At 42.3% G+C, this 9,756-nt stretch overlaps 1 long non-coding RNA gene across 1 annotated transcript; it reads left to right on the top strand.

Annotated features, from left to right (window-relative positions):
• Window positions 1-909: 909 nt before the first annotated feature.
• On the top strand, window positions 910-9,268 carry LOC125148610 (uncharacterized). Its single transcript, XR_007145656.1, has 3 exons — window positions 910-1,030; window positions 7,947-8,049; window positions 9,168-9,268. It is a non-coding gene; the product is annotated as an uncharacterized LOC125148610 (long non-coding RNA).
• Window positions 9,269-9,756: the final 488 nt, after the last annotated feature.

The raw sequence follows: 9,756 nt of genomic DNA, 5'->3' as shown, positions 1-9,756 counted from the left end.
TGGACATGAAAAAAACAATAGATGTTTAATTGGACAAACCTGCTTGAGGTGTTTAAAAGAGTGCTCTACCAATAACAGGTAAGTGGAAATTTCCCTACCTCCTTTGTCCCCATGAAAATTAATCACAGTTTCTTTAAATACTAACTGAAAGGATTAAGGTTGGCTCTATGAGCTAGTAACCCTCTCTATTGCTTATGAATAATAACTGTTTTTTATATGACCCTTAAATATTTCCATAGGAATTATCCATTTGATAGCAAGTGAAAATGTTAACATTTAGTGTTGTCATAAGTGGGCACTCAGTGTGTTTTAAAGGACTTGAGCCATTAAATGGAACTACCGATCAGAGGAGAGCGGAAAGGCCACCCACATCCTGGATATTCCCCATGCCTAAGCGGCCCCACCCATCCCCATCCTCCATCTTGGTGCAGGGATACATACTATGCCGACAGAGCCAGCAGCACCTGGTCGATGTCTGAGGTGGACCCCATAACTGCCTCTCCACCAGGGCACTCTGTGTCTCCTGCCGGCTTTCCCAAACCAAGTCCCTTGACGGCCATAGTTCCCATGTGTAGCCCTAAGAGGGAAAGCCTTGGCTAGCGTCAGACAGCCACAACCTCAGAGGGGGCCCGGTGCTCACCGGGTGTTTGCCTACCGAGTGTCAGCCCCACCACCATGGCACAGGGCCACCCAGGGACAGTTCAGGTGCACGTGCAGGCTCTGAGCAAGCCCCCTGAAGAGAGAGGGATGGGAGAACCAATGAAGGTGCCTAAAATGTAGAAGAACTCTGGGGGCCTGAGTTGCCTAGTCGCTAGCCAATCAGAATGTAATATTGGAATGCCGTGCTAGAGGTCTGCCAAGACGTTCTGGGATTGCTTTGTTGTTGTTGTTGCTGGACTGGAAAGGAGGTCCAGAGTCCTGGGAAAGGAAGGAGGATGGCCATGGTGGTGGGTAACACTGGCTTTTACCAATCGGTATAGGAGTTTGATACTTTAACAAATGGATAATGATCAGCTCTGCCTAGAACATGGTAAGTGCCCAACAAACATGAGTTACTACGATATTTGTCATGATTATAATATGCATCGTATGACGATTATGATTTTTATCTTGTCTGTGTTTTGCATTTTGTTGTTCTTTTAATGTTTAATTATTTTTGGGACAGAGAGAGACAGAGCATGAACGGGGGAGGGGCAGAGAGAGAGGGAGACAGAATCGGAAACAGGCTCCAGGCTCTGAGTCATCAGCCCAGAGCCTGACGCGGGGCTCGAACTCCCGGACCGCGAGATCGTGACCTGGCTGAAGTCGGACGCTTAACCGACTGCGCCACCCAGGCGCCCCTTGTTGTTCTTTTAAATAGCGAGGTAGGCTAAGCAATTACTGACCTCTCTTTCAACAAGTGAGGAAACTGAGACTAGCAAGGTTATACGATTGAAAAAGGTCACACAGTTAAATACATCCATGCTTTCTGATTCACATTTCAGTGCACTTGTCCCCTCCACTACTGTGGAGATATGGATGATTAAAATGGCAGGAAACTATAGATGGGAAGAGGGAGGGGAGGATAAAGTTTTAAAAAATAATGTGCTTAAAATGTACGTATATCTAAACCAAATTAAGAAGGCAGAAAGCAACCAAAAATACAGGAATAAAATTGGATCTGGCAAGATTCAATGTGCAGAAGAAACTGAGTGGGCTTATGCTTTTATGAAGGATATTACAAATTTTCTTTACTTCCTTGGAGGTTATAGAGCCAAAAGTAAAAAGAAGAAGAAGAAGAAGAAGAAGAAGAAGAAGAAGAAGAAGAAGAAGAAGGAGGAGGAGGAGGAGGAGGGGGAGAAGTCATTCAAAATTTTGTGTGGAATACTGGTTAAAAACCATAGGCATTATGCAAATGTCCATCGAGGAATGAATGGATAAAGAAGATGTGGTATATATATACAATGGAGTATTACTTGGCAATCAAAAAGAATGAAATCTTGCCATTTGCAACTACATGGATGGAACTGGAGGGTATTATGCTAAGTGAAATTAGTCAGAGAAAGACAAATATCATATGACCTCATTCATATGAAGACTTTAAGATACAAAACAGATGAACATAAGGGAAGGGAAGCAAAAACAATATAAAAACAGGGAAGGGGACAAAACATTAAGAGACTCTTAAATATGAAGAACAGAGGGTTACTGGAGGGGTTGTGGGAGGGGGGATGGGCCAAATGGGTAAGGGGCATTAAGGAATCTACTCCTGAAATCGCTGCGGCACTATATGCTGACTAACTTGGATGTAAATTAAAAAATAAATAACTTAGGGGCACCTGGGTGGCTCAGTCGGTTAAGTGTCTGACTTTGGCTCAGGTCATGATCTCGCGGTTTGTGAGTTCAAGCCCCCCATCGGGCTCTGTGTTGACAGCTCAGAGCCTGGAGCATGCTTCAGATTCTGTGTCTCTCTCTCTCTCTCTCTCTGCTCCTTCCCCACTTGTTCTCTGTCTCTCTCTCTCTCAAAAAATAAAGTGTAAAAAAAATAAATTATTTAAATAAGTAAATAAATAAATAAATAAATAAATATTTTTTTAAAAACATGGGCATTATGCAATTTTTATGTATTTTTTCTTTCACCTTTAAAATTGTTCTGATTTGGACCATCAGTTACATGCTTAGTCTTTGCACTTAAACTGATGCTGCCCAGTCTCCTAGAAAGCTGATCATTACTTCATTGGCCTTGTTCACCAGACTGGCTGTGGTCCTAAATATGAACAATTTTGATAATAGAATAGTCTGAAAATTGGTGGGAAAACCATTAGTACAGATAGAGAGCCACTGGAGTTCACAGGGGAGAAAACCTTTGAGATGGCTGAGAAACGAATAAATAAATCCTTACAAGCAATAAAAGGACATCATTGACATGAACAGTTCGGTCTACACATAGGACATTACCTCACTCAGGGGTCAAAGAAGGTTGCTGGGCCCCTCATCCTTTTTCCTGCCCTCTCCCCCTTAGTGAGAACATCAAAGGATCAGAAGCTGAGAAATTCTATATTGAAATGAAAGTAAAAGATTTTAAAGAGCCCTATGTGATGAACAAGGACCCAAGAAGGGAAAAGCTTCTTTATCACAATAAAAAAGTTATTATTTTCTAAGAAACGGGGTCTATATTATATTAATAAGAGGAATATGCTTTTCTCAGGTAAGCATAAGTTGTGTTGTCTTGGGGGGGGAGAATTAGATCTTCTTGCTGGAAACAATTAGCATTTTAGCTCTTCTTGGAGGAAACAATGATCATATCCAGCATCTACTACTCCTTCTGGAAAGCCCTTCATTTTCCATATGGATAATGCAGCCATTTTGTCACACAGAGGCTTGGTAAGATTGTACAGGTAAAAAATCCCTGAGCTACCACTCAAGATCTCAGAGATTTCTCCCACCAGATCCTTCCTTTTGCTGCCCTGCACCAAGGTCAGCCACAGGACCTGAGTTCATCCAATTAAACACTCTCTCCTTTGATATGAACCCTCAGAAGGGGTGACACAAAATTGAGGAAAATGCTTAGAGTCCACGTATTCAGGGGAAGTACCTGGGTGAGACAATCTAGCAGTTTCTGTCAAATAGACAGCTGGGGCTGCCCCATTTCTTTCTCCCCAGCCTCACTGGAGTCAATTGCTTAAAACCAAAGACACCTAACATGCCCAGGTTGATAAGCCACGTTTGCCTTAACCAAGGAGAAAAGTTTCTGATGCCACCACTGGGGGAGGAATCTAAATGGAATTGGTGCCTTTGAGATTTTCATGATACATGATACATGAGCTCAGCTGCTCTGACAGCCAGTAGAGTCCTGGTGAGAGGAAAGCCTTCCATCACATCCTCCCCTGGCAAGAGATGGCAGAGCTTGCCAGGAAAGGAAGACGTGGATGGGCACTCTCTCATATGGCCGAGTGCTCCGAAGAAGAGAAATGATAAGTACTTGGAAGACAGAGGAGGAGGATGAGACAAAGAAGAGGAACCAATGTCGGGCAGTGGAGGTGCGTCTACACGGAGCAACTCCAAAGGCCTCTACCGTGTGAGGCAGGTCCTTCATACTCACTTGACCCTTTGAGCATTTAAACCATCCAAATCCACCTTGGGTTCAGTGGGGGGCAACGTTATGTATCACCATCCTTGGGAACATCAGTGCCTACTTCTCCACCTTCAGCAACACACCCAGTTGGGATGATAGGGCTGCTGGGGCCCCAATACCACTACTGATCACCAGCACAAGAGGCTACAGACCTACACGTGAGCAATTCACCAACACTAAGACCCCACGGCTCTTTCCTTTGATGGCTCCTATTCCTTCACCAGGGTAGCAAGGGCCCCCTCCCTTGATTGGGACAGACAGGAATTGTATAGCCAGGCCCAACCAAACATCTCTCTCCTACAGAATTATTTGGGAACATCATTTATTTAACTGGGTCATTTTGGAAACTTTTTTTCTCTTGGTGCTTCTGGGATCTCACGAAAGCTAAGAGGGACCAGGTTGGGGTTTAGGGCTCAAAGCAGGACGCTGGTAGCTTAGGGCTGGCTCTACATCTAGAGTTTTCCCAGGCCTGAAGCCAAGAGAAACGGGAGGTTTCCTGCTTATCTTGCCAATACGGCAGATATGCAGGCAGGCACTGAGACAGGTGCTCTGCTTAAGAAAAAAGTATTCACTAACGAGAGCATTTCCATCAGGTTCCCAGAACCCAGGCAGAGCACATCGTAACGTTGTGACAGTGGAGGATACACCAAGTTCAATATTTACAGATCATAGTTAAAAATGCATCCTCCTCAAGCCATTTGCTGGGACATCAAACTCTTACCATTGTGTTACATACGACTCTGATTCCTACTTTTATTTATGGAGAAATGTATCTTTCTCGTTATTTTTCTTAAATTTTTTTTTTTAGTGTTTAATTTTGAGAGAGAGAGAGAGAGAGAGAGAGAGAAAGAGAGAGAGAGAGAGAGAGAAACTGAGTATGAGCCAGGGAGGGGCAGAGAGAGAGGAGACACAGAATCCGAAGTGGGCTCCAGGCTCCGAGCTGTCAGCACAGAGCCCGACACAGGGCTCCAACCCATGAACCGTGAGATCATGACCTGAGACAAAGTCAGATGCTCAACCGACTAAGCCACCCAGGCACCCCTATCTTTCTCATTATGAAAACACACACACACACGCGCACACACACACACACACACATACACACACATAACCCTAAACTAGCTTATTTTTCTTGTTTTTATTTTTGTGGATGTATGTATGTGTGTCAAATTTTAAAATACATATGAAAATACAGTGTTAATGATTTAATTTCATGTGATGCCACATCTTTTCTTTTATTGCTTCTGGGACCATTAGGTTCATTCTCCTTTCTTATCACCAACTAGTGACATTTATGTACCTTGGCCTATTTATTATTACAAATAACGTCCTACTAAAACAAACTGGGCTATCAGGAAGTTATATTAAATGTTTGTGGGGGAGGGTGGTGTTTCCTCACCATTTAGTAATCCTATTTGGCAGGAAGGATGTGCTACTGAATATTTAGAGAAATGTTCTTCTCTTTGGCTGCAGACAGTTTTATGAGCTTTTGATCTGATTTTCTCAGTTGACTTGTCCTTGAGCAGAATGCAATTTAGCCAGGCTTAGTGTTAGGATATAGCAAGAGTTCACAAATTTCCCTGCTTGCAGACAAGTTCACCTCCCAGTTCAGACGCTAGAGGATATATTGCAATTTAAAATACCTAGCACATTCCCTGCACATGGAAGGCCTTAGAAAAAGTGAGTTTCCTGGTAGGTATGGTCCTATCCTCACACTCCAAGCAGGAAAAGACTCCCTCCTAATTCCCATATGGTGAAAAGAATTTCATTGGTTTCCAGTTCGGAGAACAAAAGTGACACCCGTGATTTAGTGCTACACCCACTCGAAACGGTGATTAGAAGTTACTTTGAGAGGAGCACCTGGGTGGCTCAGTCGGTGAAGCGTCTCTTGGTTTCAGCTCAGGTCAGGATCTCACAGTTCATGAGACGGAGCCCCATGTAGGGCTCTGAGCTGACAGTACAGAGCCTGCTTGGGATTCTCTCACTCCCCTCTCTCTCTGCCCTGCCCCCACTGGCGCTATCTCTGCCTCTCTCAAAATAAATAAATAACCTTAAAAAAAATTTTTTTTGGGGGGGGCGCCTGGGTGGCGCAGTCGGTTAAGCGTCCGACTTCAGCCAGGTCACGATCTCGCGGTCCGGGAGTTCGAGCCCCGCGTCAGGCTCTGGGCTGATGGCTCAGAGCCTGGAGCCTGTTTCTAATTCTGTGTCTCCCTCTCTCTGCCCCTCCCCCGTTCATGCTCTGTCTCTCTCTGTCCCAAAAATAAATAAACGTTGAAAAAAAAAAATTAAAAAAAAAAAATTTTTTTTTTACTTTGAAAGAGTTTGTCACTGGATCTCTAGTGCCTCCCAGACACTTGTCCAGGTATTACCAGTTCTCTTAATTTGGGATAGGTGACCACCCTTGACATCTAATTAGGAAATGACAAAGGGTCTCAACCCTGTGTGCATACTGAAAACACCTGAGAAGCTCTAAAAAGTATCAATGCCCTGGTCCCATCTCAGAGATCTTGACATCACTATTTTTATTTATTTATTTATTTATTTATTTATTTATTTATTTATCTATCTATCTATCTATATTTATATATAGATAAATAAATAAAATATATATTTGCATATATACATATATATATACATATATATGTATATATACATATATATGTATGCAAAGGTTTGCATATATATTTATATGCAAAGGTTTAGGAACCACCACAACAATGTACCAAGGCGTTTTCAGGCTTTTATAGTCCTATATATATGTCCCATATATATATATATGTATATATATATATATGTATGCAAAGGTTTGCATATATATTTATATGCAAAGGTTTAGGAACCACCACCACAATGTACCAAGGCGTTTTCAGGCTTTTACAGTCCCGTGGCACAGCTTGACACACAGAACATCAAGGCTGTATCACCTCCATTCTAGAACGGGAGCCTTCAGGAAACAAGCCAATGCTGTTGCTTATTCTTCTGTTTTCTGTACCATAAAAACTCCTATCAGCTCCTCCATCTGCTCAGTTCTTAATAGAAGTTCTTGGTGCGGTCGTGAGATTCTTTTCCACCATTCAGGTATTTTAATGGACAACATCGTAGGAAGTTAAGCCAAGCAAGCGGTTTGGGCCTTCAGAGGCGGATACCCTCATCCCCAGAGGTTTTAAGGCAAATTCTTGACATGGAATTAAACAAGTAGAAATGGCTTGATATGGAACAATTCTTTCTCTAAAAGTTTGAAACTCAGATTGGCAGCTCCAGACATGACTTGGCAGTTGGAAACTCAATAAAACCACATTAGGGCAGGCTAAATGTGAATCATTCTTGTGTTAAAAAAAAAAGAGGGGGGGTTAGGTGAGGAGGAAAAGAGGCGGATAGAAAGCTTTTCTTTTAAATCATGCTTGATTTGTTTCTTTGATTATTTTTCTCATCCTTCTTCCAGTTCCTTCCCTCAAGGGAATTACATAATGGCAGAAAGGCCTTTTTAAGGGTCAGTGAGAAATGGGCGCTTGATGGATGGTCTCAATTTCTTTTAAATGTCAATTACTCCAAAACATAGGTCTAAAAAATAACTTTTTGAAATGTTTTTGAATCAAGAGGGAGAGTTAGCAGGTGCTCTGGACTCAATTGCGTCCCCCTCCCCCAGAATCGTATGTTACAGGCCTAATTCCCCATGTGACTGTTTTTGGAGATAGGGTCTCTAGGAGGTAATTAGGGGTAAATGGGGTCATAAGGGTAGGGCCCTACTCCAATAAGACTGTAGCCTTATCAGAAGAAGAGAGATCGCTTCCTTACTCCCTGTCTTCTCCCCTTTCTCCCTTCCTCCCTCTAGCAAGTGAGGACATAGCAAGAAGGCAGATGTCTGCCAGGAAGAGAGCTCTCACCAGAAGCTGACCCCACGGGACATTAATCTGGGACTTGCAGCCTCCAGAACTGTGAGAAAATCAACTTCTGTCATTTGAGTCATGCAGCCTGTGGTACTTTGTTACGGCAGCCTGAGTGGACAGATACACTAGAAAACCATAAAAGAATAACCACAACATTCGTTTACAAAGTACTGGTTCTCGGTTTTTAACGAAAGAGGTAGAACATTGAAAGGATTTCCAGTTTTGTGGGGTTTTTATCCAATAATTTTATATTGAATATGTAAACTGGCTCCCTTAAAATAATCTCAACGTATGAAATATCCTGGCCAAGCTAATGGGTGCCGAGAAAAGCTTTAAAAAAGATTCAAAAGAGCAACAGGAAGATAGGAAAATTGGAACTATTTGATCGGTGTTAAAAAATAGAATTCAAAGGTGACAGTCCTAAGAGGAAGCCCGTAAAAATTCATTCCCAATGAACCCCGTATCGTACTTGGTTGGCTCCATTCTGCAAGTTAGCTGCTGTCCAATCTACTACCAGTGGAAAATCTCTCTGTAATTTCAATTTGCATTACGAAAATTGGGAGCTGATAGGTTAATGAACCTCATCTCTTTTATGTGGGACCACACATAAGGGGTAGACCATCCCACGGCAGGCCCCTCTGACGTCATGAGGCCATATCTGGTCCATTCCATAAGTCTTCCCTGGGAAAAGAACAGCCAGGAACTGCCTGAGCAAGAAACACTTAGAGAAATTTACCTGAGATAGAAGAGGGGGAAGGCAGGTAAGTTCACTGGCATGACCCATCGAATTTCACTGCTGATCTATGGCAAAGCCACGCATGACTAGAACTCAGGCCAAGTAATTTTGCAAAAGTATACCAAAAAATATATATTTCATTCCATAATGTAAACTAACATCTTAAAGACAAAAAACAGCATAAACACAGTTACCCACTTCCTTAGATTAGTAGAGTTCAAGGGAGGTTTCATGAAAAGCAGGTGTTCTGGTTAAGCTCATAGAAATTTCTTGAGAAAATTAATGCTGTGAATGCTATTTGTATTATTTCAAAGTATCTATTGGAAAGTACATGTGAATATATATGTAAAAAAATACTAGACATGTATGTATGTGTATAGCAATTAGTAGACACAAGTACTCAATGGTTCTTTTTGTTTTATACCCTCAGGAAGTCGTATGGCATGTAAATAAATGCCTGAAAATTGCACGAGCTGAAGATGTCCGATCTGAATATTAGCTTATAAACAACACTTCATTTTGCAAGGCACCTGTGTGATGACCTTTGGTAAATGTTGTGCCCCTTTTTTTTTTCAAATTACAATACATAGCTGTAATATTTGATATTTCTTGGTCCTTAACCTCACTACAAGTGTGCATTATAGAGTAGCCACTCGTATTGGCCTTCTCTTGGTTTATTATATCTTACAAAGTGCTCCTTGGTCAAATATCTTGGGGAAACACTGCCTCCGATGCTACTTTAGCTTGGAGGAAGAAAAATAAACGGGGATCGTTACAACTAGCACATATAGGCACCATAACTAACCTGATAAATAATGTAAAGAGAGCAAAACCTCCATGACATTCGTGCATCCCCTTCATGTCCAGGAAATCGGACCCAGCCATCCTCACAGCTTCACGGCCATGGCTATTGTCACCGGGGGGATGGCTGATAAACACTCAGTTCTATTCTGCCAAGAAGTCTGCACAGCTACCTCCGTCCATTCTTCTTCTGCATCTGCTGTCATCACCCCGGCAAC

This window comes from Prionailurus viverrinus, chromosome D3 (assembly GCF_022837055.1).
Source record: "Prionailurus viverrinus isolate Anna chromosome D3, UM_Priviv_1.0, whole genome shotgun sequence".
NCBI lineage: Eukaryota > Metazoa > Chordata > Mammalia > Carnivora > Felidae > Prionailurus > Prionailurus viverrinus.
Note: the sequence above shows the minus strand (reverse complement) of the source record. Positions and strands in the feature narration are given on the sequence as shown.